Source organism: Kryptolebias marmoratus, linkage group LG19 (genome assembly GCF_001649575.2).
Source record: "Kryptolebias marmoratus isolate JLee-2015 linkage group LG19, ASM164957v2, whole genome shotgun sequence".
Classification (NCBI taxonomy): Eukaryota; Metazoa; Chordata; class Actinopteri; order Cyprinodontiformes; family Rivulidae; genus Kryptolebias; species Kryptolebias marmoratus.
Window position 1 is genome coordinate 14,626,088 of NC_051448.1, and position 12,929 is coordinate 14,639,016.

The window sequence follows — 12,929 nt, forward strand, 5'->3', positions numbered from 1 at the left end:
GGTCATGTCCCCTCTGCTGGCTCCAAAAGTCCATTATGGGGCCAAAATCCCCCAGCTTGTTCGTGAGAATTATTAGAGTGCGGAAAGCCTACCAGAGTTTGTGTTCGGGAGGGTACGAGCGAGTACTCATTTCATTTGCAACAGACCATCGCATTTCAATGACTCTTGTTTACACATCAGTCAAACACCCACGGGAATATCTGTCTCATTTGCAACATGCAGAACATATATCATATTGCAGTAAAATCTAAATATAAATTTGTACGTGTGGCTATTATTTGTGTGCCAAATCTTATATGCCAAATGGATAAAGGGCTCTCGGCGAAGCAGAGCAAGTTCTTCCACCAACTGCACGGCTGATGCAAAAAAGAGGGAAGGCAACGCAAGGACAAGTTAAGCAGGAAAAGGGCATGGGAGGACAAGGCAGGAAAAGAAAGCAAGAGAGGGAGAGAGAGAGAGAGAGAGAGAGAGAGAATGTGACCAGACACAAGATGAAAGGAGGTGGGGGAGGTGAGCAGAGGACAGAGGATAAGGCGAGAAGACAGGAGAAGCAAAGGCATGTTGGCACTGTGGATTCATAGGCAGTGCAGTAAGTAATTGGTGCATTCACAGACCACCTGGCATGAACCCCCCCACACACACACCACCACCACTATTGCACACACACAAAAAAAGATCATTACATAATAAGAGGATTCAACATGTGCTTAAACTCTGCTGTTAAATATCTTTAACTGAAGCTGAAGGACCTCAGCTCTTCTAACAGCCTTTTTTGTGGTTCTTGTGATTGTTTTAATACGTATACTACTGAGAATAAAACCTTTAGCACCTATCGGATTTGTTCTCAGTCTGCCAGCGTGGAGATTGACTGCAACGGTTCAATGCTCGGAACTGGGTTGAGGAGGTCATTCGTGTGGGGCCCCACCTCTGGGGCCATAAAGGTCAAGCAAGGTGACAGATTTAAGCTGAGCAGACAGAATTATCTGATTTTAAATGGTCACGATGAACACACTCACATTCTCAAACCCGGGACACACTGATCTCGTGAATACCACAACAAAACAGAAGCAAAAGATGTTGTAATGTGTGTCTGATGCACGTTGTGACTCATTTTTTTTGCCTTATTACCAGAACAAGCATATTTGCTCACTGTTGGGAAACTTAAATATTTGCCTGTTCTGCAGTTTGTAATGTGCATCATTTTCAAGCTAATTCAGTTCCTTCTTACTATTACACATTATAAGCCCTTCTGAAAACTCATATGGATCTCTTTTTGTTTGCTCCGCTGGGGACCTTATTTCCTATTGGAGTGAATCCAAGAAACCTCAAAGATTGCAACAGAGAACACTTTGCCCTCAATGAGAGGTCACAGTTCTCACATTATGTCATATCATTACCTGGAACACTTTAATAAATCTTAGTATTTATGACCTATGCGAAATGTGTAGTATTCATAAATGACAGCTAACACTTCCCAAATCATAATTTCTTTCTATACAATAATTGTAAATGCATCATTTTCAAACTATAATAACAAATATAACAATTCCTTTAGGGATTTTACACTCCTGCTCCTTTTTTTAATCACTCTTGGGTACCAAATTTACTTGGTTAGGTTTATTACCAACATTATTTTTAACAAAAAAGCAATCCCTTACACAAAAAAAACAACAACATGAATTTACCATGTTTTTAACTTGTGATCACAAGTGGAATATTGTAATATTTAACCTTAAAAAACATTTTGGTAATGCAAGAGAAGGCAGAACCAGAGAAATGTGGACTCTAGCCATGTATTTTTCTGTGTGGGTGACTTCTGAACACAATATTTAATAGTGAAAAACCTAGAATTTGAGTTGTTAGAACAAGCTGGTGAATGAATCACAGAGCATGTCGTGTACCAAGTACCTCTGTGACATCAATCTGACCTTCTGTTGTTTGGTATAGTGTTGACATTCTTTTTTACTGTTTGTTCAAAGTGAGTATTACTGTTGTTGAAATCACAAACAGCACAAATATTCCTAATAGAAACATCTGCAAAATTATTTATAATGTACACTTAATACCTAACAAGGTTGAGTCAGGTCCAGAGGACTCAACCTTGTTAGATTTTTCTACCTGAATTATTGTGCATGCATCACTACACTTAATACCATGGCTGTTTGTTTCTGAAACACATTTTACGATCATTTACATTTTGCATGATGTGACCAGCTTCTGAGACGTTCAAGACCAGATCTACAATATGGTGTGCTAGTTGTTCTCATTCAGTTTTTGTAAATTTCGTGTAGACTTAAAAAGATCAGCTAATATGATGCTGCTCAAAATGGAAGTATTATTTTTTTAACTGTCCATCCACTCATCCATTTTCCTTCACCCGCTTTTAAATGCAGGGTCGCGGGGGTACTGGTGCCTATGTTTAGCAGGCATATAAGAGGCGGGGTACACCCTGGACAGGTCACAAGTCCGTCACTGAGCCATATAGAGACAAACATGACAGACAACCGTTCACATTCTCAATCACACCTAGGGACAATTTAGAGTTACAAGTTAAACTAACATGAATGTTTTTGATCTGTGGGAGGAAACCAGAGTAACTGGAGAAAACCCATATCTGCACAGGGAGAACATGCAAACTCCACACAGAAAGGCTGGGAGGCGGACCTGCCACCTTCTTCCTGTGAGGCAACAGCTATGACCACTGCACCACCATATCGCCAATGGCTGCCATGCTGCCCGTGTGTGTATATATATATATATATATATATATTTAAAAAAAAAATTCCCTTCTCACCCTCCGCGGGTGGTCTTTGTTGTCCTTTACCAGAGGCCTGGGAGTTTGAGTGTTCTGCGCAGTATCTTGGTATCTGGAAATTGCACCCATGAATGTACCAGATTTGTGCAAGTCCACAATTCTCTTCCTGATACCTTGGCCAATCTTTTCGACTTTCTCATGATGCTACACAAGGAAGCACTGTGTTTCAAGAGTGCCTTAAATTACATCCACAGGTGTGTCTCTAATTGACTTGATGTTATCAATACACCTATCAGAAGCTTCCAAAGACATGACATCAAGTGTCCCAAAGTGTTTAAAGGCATAGTAGTCTTAGTACATTTAAACTTTTGATTTTGAAGAGAGTAAAAATTGCCTTAAAAACATTCTATTTCTCATTATTCTGGCATTTAGCAATCAGAAATCATTTTGAAAATGCTAGTTGACCTAAAACGTAAAAGGTTTATTCCTAATTTATGTCAGACAGTGTCAAAAAATGCATTTGTCATTTTATATTGTGTATGTAAACTTTCTGATTTCAACTGTGTGAGGGTGTGGGGTGGTGTGCATTGTTTAAAAATACATTTCTAGTATTTGTGGCAATTTGTTTACAGTAATCTAGCACATTTATGGTAATTATTTTAGGCAGCGTGGCTTTTCTACAATCTACAGTAACTCTTTTAAGGCAGTGCAGCTTTTTTTTGCATTTATGTTAAGTCATTTTACAGGGTGCACTTTTTTACAGTTTACGATAATTCATCTTAGGCAGTGCAGCTTCTCTTGCATTTACAGTAATTCATTTTACCCGGCACAGCTTTTCCGGCATAAGGCAGCGCTGCTTCTCCAGCATATACAGTAATTCCCACGTCTGGCCCATGGTTTCTCCTCTGTTTCTTTCTGCAGAGGGAGGCTGCCAGCCCACAGAGATGTATAGGCCTAAAAGGACAATATGGTGAGTAAAGAAAACCAGCATGGCTGTCATCATAGCTGTTGAAATGTCTCTTGGGTCAACTAAAGATAGAGTGATAGGGCAGTTTCTATGAGAAGATATGTTTTGCTTGTTTATGAACAGGGACAACACCTTGTAGGAAATAGACGTGCTGGTGACTCATTCTTAGGTGTAGCACGTCATCTAACAAAGCAGGTTTACTGTGTCACGAACTCAACTTTGTTTTGACCTCTGACTCATTAAGTGTACTCAACTCATAATAATCTTTTCATTTAAGATTAATGAACATCTATAATCTCGCCTGCTCTGCTTGTTAAGAAGTTCTACATGCTGATAAGACACTATTGAGGCAAAAGAAGAAGGTTAAGAGAGGTGAATCTACATGGACACCTTGTTATGGAAATTCAAGAAGAAACAAATACACTGAAAGTCAGGCAGTGTGTAGCATGAACTAAGCAAATACGTTCATGCAAACAAACAGGTCAAATAAAGTGACATGTCATCCTGCTACTGGCCGCAGTACGAAGTAAATGCACCAACCACAGTCACGCTGAGCATTTACTAAATGCACAGTTTTGTTGTTTGTTTATTTTTCCGTTGAGCAAAGTGGTGCTGATTTGCAAATTAGCAATAGTGAACATTTTCTTTTTGTTTATCACTGTTTTAGAATGTACTTTTAAAGGGATAGACCAAAGTTTTTGAAGTGGGGTTCAGTGGCAAGGTTATGAACAATTTGTTATGACAAAAATAAAAAAGGGAGCTAGGAAACCCCTGCTTGTTGATGTTTATCAATTTATTACAAAAGAATTATCAAGCATAAAATCCCCTGGGGTAAGACATATTCCAAACAGCAGAATATGTCTGCCTTATGATGGTAAAAGATTGTAACCAAACAAGTTGAAAGCTTAAAGAAAGGCCTAGCATTCCTTGTGGTGGCGTATGGCCTGCCAGGATTTATAAAATAGCATTTTACATGAGTCACTATGAATCTTTTAGAGACTGAAGTTATTTTAACATGACAGCAATTATCTTTGGCCTTGGTGCCACTCAGACTAGTCATTAACTCATCAATCCAGTCAGAATGAATATATTTCTCCTAGCTATCTATGACAGGCAAGATAATAACTGTTCACAACCTCTGTGCAGAACTGATCTGAACCTTTATTTTAGACAATATGTTCACCGCACTTGGAAAAATATCCTCTCAGTTGGAGTTGACATATTTAAACAAGTATTTACGTTGACTCTGAACGTTTTTGTACGTTCAAATTATTATTCAGCTGGATCATAGAGACAAAATGCAGTTACATTAGGCTGGAAAGCTAAGCCATGTGAATTTTTAAAGGACTTTTGCAAGAAACAAATCTGTATTATGCTGAAATTATTTTATAGTTAAAAAATAGCATTCCTTGATCTAATTCATATCAACCACCACCTTGCTTGCTAAAATTTTCAGCAAAAATGTCAGGTGATGTGTTAGGGCTCTGAGTGTATTTTGGAAATGAGTTTCAGCTACTTCAACACTAAACTCTATGTTAATATCACTAAAAATGGCCGAGCCATTTTCGTGTTTGCTAAGCTCGATTAGCTGTGGTGGTGATCTTAAGTCAGGTTGTTTATGTACTTTTTGGGGGTCTTTTTGTTTTCATTCATAGCACATTGGGCCTTTTTACGCATCAAATGGTTTATTTAAAAAAAAAAAAAGTTTGACCTGACTTGACTCCTAAAATAAATCCTGTGGTTATTTTCTGAGAGATTCATTAAAATCTGACCACAAGATATTTTACTAACAGACCAACCATAATACACACACGCACAGTGGCAGTTAACAATCTGCTTTTTATTTCTCTTTAGGTCCCAATGGAATATCTTGATCTTACAAATATGAGCCATCCTGTCTGATCTTTTTTTTTTTTTTTTGCAGTGAAGTTTTTGTTCCGTGACTTACCCAAAGGCATGACAGACTGAATGGCTTCTGATAAAAAGAGGAAATAAAGAAAGACACCTCACCTGACATCAAGATACCAGATGATGGGTGTTTTGCAACGTGGATCGGCAAACACGAAATGTACAAGCTGGGGTCATTAAAACCCTACAAGGTTGGGAATAAGGGGGGAAGGGGTTATAATAGTCAAACAAGGAGCAAATGCACTAATCTCGAAAGTAAAATGATAAAATTACTCATTCACACATACTGCACATATGCTTATACACAGAGTTGTTTCCCAGTATACGTATGTGCAGTTTATCAGAAAACGTAAGTTTGCCAGCTTGGCAGTTCCAAAAGGGAACTCCAAAGCATTTGAGGTCACACAGGTTTTATTGTATTGTATAAGATTTTTTTTCTACCATTACCCTGCATGAACTTTGGATGAAACATTACCTTTTTCTCTGAAACACATTGATTTGCTGCCAGAAAGAGGTTGTTTCTTTTTGTCAAATTTGCACAGCAGTGTGCACGCTAGGACACACGTGACGTTATTTTAAGACTAAAGTGCAATAAGCAAAAATTAGATAAAGCCACGATTTATCTAATTTAGCCACTTTTTGTAAAATGTGAACTTTTTTATTCAAACGTATCCCTTTTCTGCAGACTTTCAATTCTAGTATAGACAACTTGACAGAAATATATATATATGTTATGCAGAAGAGCCCATCTCTTAGAATCATTTGATACATGCAGTTTTATTACCCACTAACATGGGCCTGTGTCTGTCTGTGAGCTTGCATTTGTCTGTCATGTTAGCAAAATATCTGGACAGATTTTGATAAAACAATCAGAAAGTAAAGACCGGATGTAGTGTACATCTGCAACTAGTTACCTTTTGGAGTCAACCCAATTCAAGCTGGCCACCACAGATAGTTGCAAATTCAAAAATAGCTATAACTCTGTAGCGGCAACACATTGAGCTACTATAAAGTTGTTGTTTATCTCGATCTGTCTGCTGACAAGCTAATGCTTTGTGTTAATTCAGAATGTAGCTGTGGTCCATGTGTCAGAATATGTCAGAGCTACATGAGTCCACAGGGCTAGTTTCACAAAAGCTTGAGAAATGCAGTGACGACAATCTTATGGGTTTAAAAAATTATTACATACCAACTAGTGAGTCATGACATGCTATTGTTTACTTGACAATCGAATGAAAACAAGATTTGGCACTTTTAACATCAACAGAAATAACAGTAATATGATAGGAGAGCAAATGTGCTGCCAATAACTTCTCAACTTGCACACAACACACCAAAGTGTGTTTATCCTCTTTTGTACCTACTTTAAATGGCAGACAGTTAATTAATTAGACTTATTATAAAAAAGAAAAAAAGAATAATTTAGATATTCTTTATTAAAAGCATGTTATGTATTTTAAAATACATAAATGGGTTTAAGGATAAAAAAACAAAAACAAGGTGAAGACACTACATCTTCTGAAATCTGTCTAAAACAAACAAAATGCTAACTTTGAGTCTTTGATGCCACATGTGTTTTTTTCCTCTAAGAACAAATCACATTGTGAGTTGAAGAATTAAGTTGCACCTTTGCATGGAGTTTACATCCTCTTCCTGCTTTGGTGTGTTTCTCCTAACATTCAACTTCAGTTTGTTGATGAACGATCTCATGCGTGTTTGGCGACCCTCCTGAAGTCCTCAAAAGAGAGTGGGACAGTTAGAGGTACAGAAGTCCTTGTAACTTTGGGTCAATTTGACCCGGAGGCCACTGGAAGGTTAAGACATTTATTGACAACCTGTTAGCATAAATGAGTTTGTGGGTTTGACCTGGGATATGTTCCTCGGTTAAATCAGTATGAACATTCTAGGTACCCAGCTCTTTGTTACTTTGAAAAGCCTGCTGGGTGGAAACATCTGATGTCAGTGGGTCAGTGACCTTTTTATGCACTGATCCATGGCACAGATTTATCCTTTTGACCCGTTTCCTTGTACTCAAGGTGGCCAGCTGCTAATCCTGGCAGCATTATGAGTTTCTAGTGGGGGCATGTAAGGTGACAGGATTGTCTGGACTATTTCTGCCAAGCTGATCAGGCTTACAGTTGTATACTACTCTTGCGCAGCATGTTTACCTTGCTTGCAGGCCTAATCCAATTTGTTTAAGTTACCCAAGGAAGGATTTAATATGATAGGAATTTAACCTGGTAATCTTGAGTTGCAGTTGTTGTTTTTTTCCAAGTTGTATACTATGAACTTAAACAACATTCCTGTGTTACTCTTCAAATAGTTGATATCCTTGCTTCCGATATCTATATTTGCCTAATTACAGATCGTACGGTAAGGATGTAGATACACAGGAGTCAGTGACAAAAGAGACAAAATACACTAGATAACTCGCTTTGTATCTGCAGTTACACACACAATGCTCTCCAACCTCTATTAGTGAACATGTTGCTACAGCATGGCTTGTGTTGCTAATGATAGTTAGCAACACAACTGGCAAATAAATTCTACTGGTGTTTTGACTTGCAACTGGAATGTGATTAAGTCAAAGCAAACATCAATTCTAAATCCCAGTTCCAAACTTTTGAGGTAAACAGAACAAACACCTAATATGACAATTTCTCTCTGCCACATAAATAAATTAAATTATTATTATTTTTAAAGTATCAGTTATCTATGCCATAAGCAGGAAACATAGATAGAAGACATGCACATAAATTATTATTTAGAGTCCAAAATCCCTTTCAGTGACAGTTACTCAGTAAAGTACTTGTACTATGGCATCTCATGTCCTTGCATGCCCTGAAATATGCATCCAGTCTCACCTTAAGGAATATGACGCATAAGGTTCTGTCTGCATTTACAATAAATGTGTCAGTCACCACAGCCATTAATCAGTTCATTAGTTCCTGTGTTTCCTTCCCTTTTTTTTATTGCTGATCCATGCAGGAAAGCACCGTTCAAGCCTGAGGCATGGGCGCCCTGTCACCTGGTTTGACACTCAGCTCTGGAAGGGTGGGTTATGTATGTGACTGATAAAGATGACTATGGCAGTGAATAACCACCAGCTCTTCAATACAACAGACCAAGCTCCATCCAAAGATGAATGCTTTTTAGTTTGAGTCCAACCATGTTGCTGGGCTGACCTTATTTTGTCAAATGGTTAACCGAGACTGAGAAACCCAAAAAAAAAAAAAGACACAATTTGATTTGGATGTTCACCATGAAGGCAATGACGCTCTGAAGATAGGCCGTGAAAAGTCAGGATGATACATCTTTTCTCTCACCGTACCTTCAAATATACATCTTTATGGCAAAACGTTAGAGTGCCCAAATCCTTTTTATAATCTAGTAGGCCTTCACATGCATGGGTTGTTGAAGAGAAGCGGGTCTAATAAGGTTTATAAGGGTCAAACTACAAATGAAGGGTTGCAAGTTTCACTATGTAAGAGCTTTTATATTTTGAAATTAACAATTTGTGTAATATCTTGTTTGATGTTTTGCGGTGCATTTTGTTTTGTATTATTCTTAGCAATCTTTTTTTTAAAGTTGTATATGAAAGTCTGGTTCAGGTTGGCTAATTTGGAACTCTAAAATGTGTCTTTTGGTGTAAATGTAACTGCCAACCACTGAGGGTGCATTGTTTTGTTTCTGTTTTTTTGTTTGTTAAAGAGATGGCTCATTTTGTAGAACCATATTTCAATCACTGCCCTGTGTGACTTTAAGCTAAGAACCAATCACACAGATAAAATCAAGGAGTATGAGGGTCAGCCTCAGAGTGAGCCATACACAAGTTTTCAGATTTTTTCACACCGGAAACGAAACACAAGGGGAAAACCATGGGTATAATCCACCTTTCATTGTTATTTAATACTACTCTGCTTAAAAAAATGTAGCACTAAAAATGTGTTTGTCCATTCGTATACGCTTTTTTTTTTAATCTGTTTTTGTCATATATTTTTCATTTCAAAAGTATTAAATGAAAGTTGCAGCCACCTCAGTATGTATTTTTCCACACCAAAGGTAAACTATTGCCATGTTTGAATGGGATGGATGGGTTTTATTGAAATTCAGAAAGCAATCATTAGATATACATGTACAACTGATTGCTCTTTCAAAGAGCTATCTATAACAGGCACGACATTGTATGTTCATTACCTTTCCATAAAACCCCACTCCAAAAGAACTATTTTAAATTGTGATATGCTGTCTTTCGGCCAACCCAAATTGGGTTAAAACTATTAGCATCCTACATGTTGGACAGAGTTAAAACTTCTTTGGAGAGTGGTTTTTTTTCTCTGCAGTACGTAAAGCAAAAAATTCTCAGCGGAAATAAAAGTATTTATTTATTGCAAACAATTTAAATACAAAAATTGTCTCAGATGAAGGCGTTCACAAAAAGACATTTTATACTGACAAAGTGCTTCGTAAATTCGGAGAACTATAACAGTTATTTAATTCAAATTTTTCCAGTCACTAAATGAATGCCATGTTTTTTTTGTTGCTTCCAGCTAATACGTGAGTTATCTAATGTCGTACAAATGGCCAAACAGATTCACCTGTGTCCCGTCAGTTTAGTTTTATCAGTGTTGACAAAAAACACCAACATTGGGCATCAGTCTAGAGTTGCTACATCCCAGTGTGCACAACATGTGTGTACTTTTCCACAGTTTGTACACAGTCAAGGCATACGAAGCACTGCGTCAGTGTAGCTGGCAGCGTGGTTGGAACATTCCCTCTGATAAGATCTGGGCTCATAAGTCGCAGTAGTCTTCTTTTTGGCCTCAGTACAGGCTAATAACCAATGCTGTGACTCATGTTGTCTTGCTCGCTCCCCCTGTTTTTTTATTTCTTTTCAACCACATTTGCCGTCATGCTTTCGTTTCCCCGAACATTGCCACTATTCCGCTGAGACACAGACACCTCGTGTGACCTCGGTCTTTCTGCACACTTTCTGCCTCGGTGCCTTTTTTTCCCTCCCACCGCTTCACCAGAGTATCACAGCCGTTCCCTGCTGTTTGGCAAAAAAAGCTCTCTACCTGTGTTTTCACCTCTCTTTAACATATTCCTCACTGTTGTGCAGCAAGGCTTTAACCCAGCGTTCAGCTGGAAAGGATGCAACAATAAGGATAAAATGGAAGAGGGAATAGCTTTTTGAGGATATATCTATTTTATCTTTCTTTTAACGGCTTACGTTGAAGAGGAGAACATAAATCAAGTAAACGCCTAGATTCCTTGAAGGACTGCACGATGCCCATCGCATTCATGATAGCGTTTTAGAGTAAAAGTATGCTGAGAAAGAATAGTTACAGCTATGTCTGCCAGACATTGAAAATTAAGTTTTGCACAATCAAGCAATATTGCAAGACCTATTGTATTGTCTTAGCACTTGGAGTATGTACGGTGAACTACTCTGAGCTACTACTAGATACAATTTTAGCGCAATAAAATAAATAAAAATATAACTGATTGCTTGGCCTAAGTAAATGTAAATTTACCAATCCTTAAATAAAAATGAAATAGAAATGCATTTTTACTTAAAACTAAATTAAACCAAATTGAGGGCTACAGCAGCATCTTCATTTTCTTACTTAAGAATTATTGATATACATAAATGGCTGTTTAAGTCTTTTTTTTTTAAGTGGCTAATATCAGCCAGTTAATAAGTCTATCCCTCGTCGTAGAAGTGCTGTACATTTATTTATTAATGTATCTTAATGACCAAGTTTTCAGCAAAGACTGTGTGCAACGTGTACCACTCAAGAGTGTGTGATGGGAATGACTCTCGGCTACTTCTACATCACGTTTTAGCGCAGTGTCTGTAAACTCAACTGAGTTATAGCATTTTGGAGCCAACATGAACCAAGTTGGCTCCAAAACCCAGTCATAAGTAGACGTACGTCCAAGGATTACTTTGTGAGCGTTTCATTACAATCTGCATATGAGGTACAGTATTTTGCTAACACGGCAGTCAAAAGAACACGTGCATTCACACATACACACGCAAAAATTTGTAGCCCTTTCACTTTTGACAGTGGGACATAATGATTTATTACATATTATGTGAAAGTACAAAGTATTCTTGTTTTTTAGGAATTGTTACTCAGCGGCTTTCAGATGTCAACATGCAGCAGCCACGCCATAAAATATGATAATATGTGTTAGACTATGTGTAGAAACACATGCTGGCGTGCTATAATTTAGACACCCAAACTAATGCAATGATAAAGCATTTAAACAGTGGTTTGTGTGAAGAAAGATCATTTGTCTTGCTTTGTCAGGTTGATTCTATGGATTAGTTCTGCTCCATCTACAATCTCCGCTTTTTTGTTGCTTGGATTGATTTAACGTTTTCTTTTCTTTTTTTTTAACCTTTATTGAGGCTGCTTGTTATTCTTTCTGTTTGCATGGTGATATTTTCATCCAACCCTGTCAAACTGTCTGTCGAGCAGAATCCCATCTATCACACATAGCACTGTAAATATTATAGCCACCATTTTTCGGGGTAGTTTTTCTACCTGTCAGAAGTTTCTTAAAGGGTTTTACAACTTCCTTCATCAAATTAGTTTACTCCCAACATCAGGGCGTAAATATGCAATCTGCATTGTTGTAAAATAATCTTTTTAATTACGGTGCAGCAATAGTACATGCAGACCTTAAGCCGCATATGTTCTGCCAAATGTGACAAAGATAATTTATATAGCTATAAATAATATTAGCAGGTATCTGAAGACCAGTATTGAAATGTGTGATGAAGTTCGTAGTGCAACGTCTCGTATTCTTTTCTGTTAATGCCCTGAAACGACAGAGTCTGTGGTTTTAAGGAATATTCTTGGCGCAGAACTGGTCCTACTGGTAACGTGAGAAAACAACGTGACTAATTTACAATGAGCTGTACGAGACGTACAAATTCTTTTCCTGGGAGTAATTTTGCAATCTTAAAAGGGGGAAAAAAAACGTTTTGCAGAATGTTGTCAGATCTTTGCAATGAGAATATTTATGTGAGCAGCAGATGTGACGATACCTTTAGTGTTTTAACTCTTTTAGCAGGAATATTGTACTGTTTTTGCTCAGAGCTTAGAATGATTATGCCTCATAATCGTCATTAAGTTCAGCTGAGTGAAACGGAAAGTCCTTTTAACACAGGGGAAGAGATGATTAAGAAGCGTTTCCTTGGTGCCAAATCCCCCACTTCATGTCATCAAGATAACGCGGTGCGGTGAAGTTCGGAAGAAACCCACACAGTCGTCATCCTAAAGC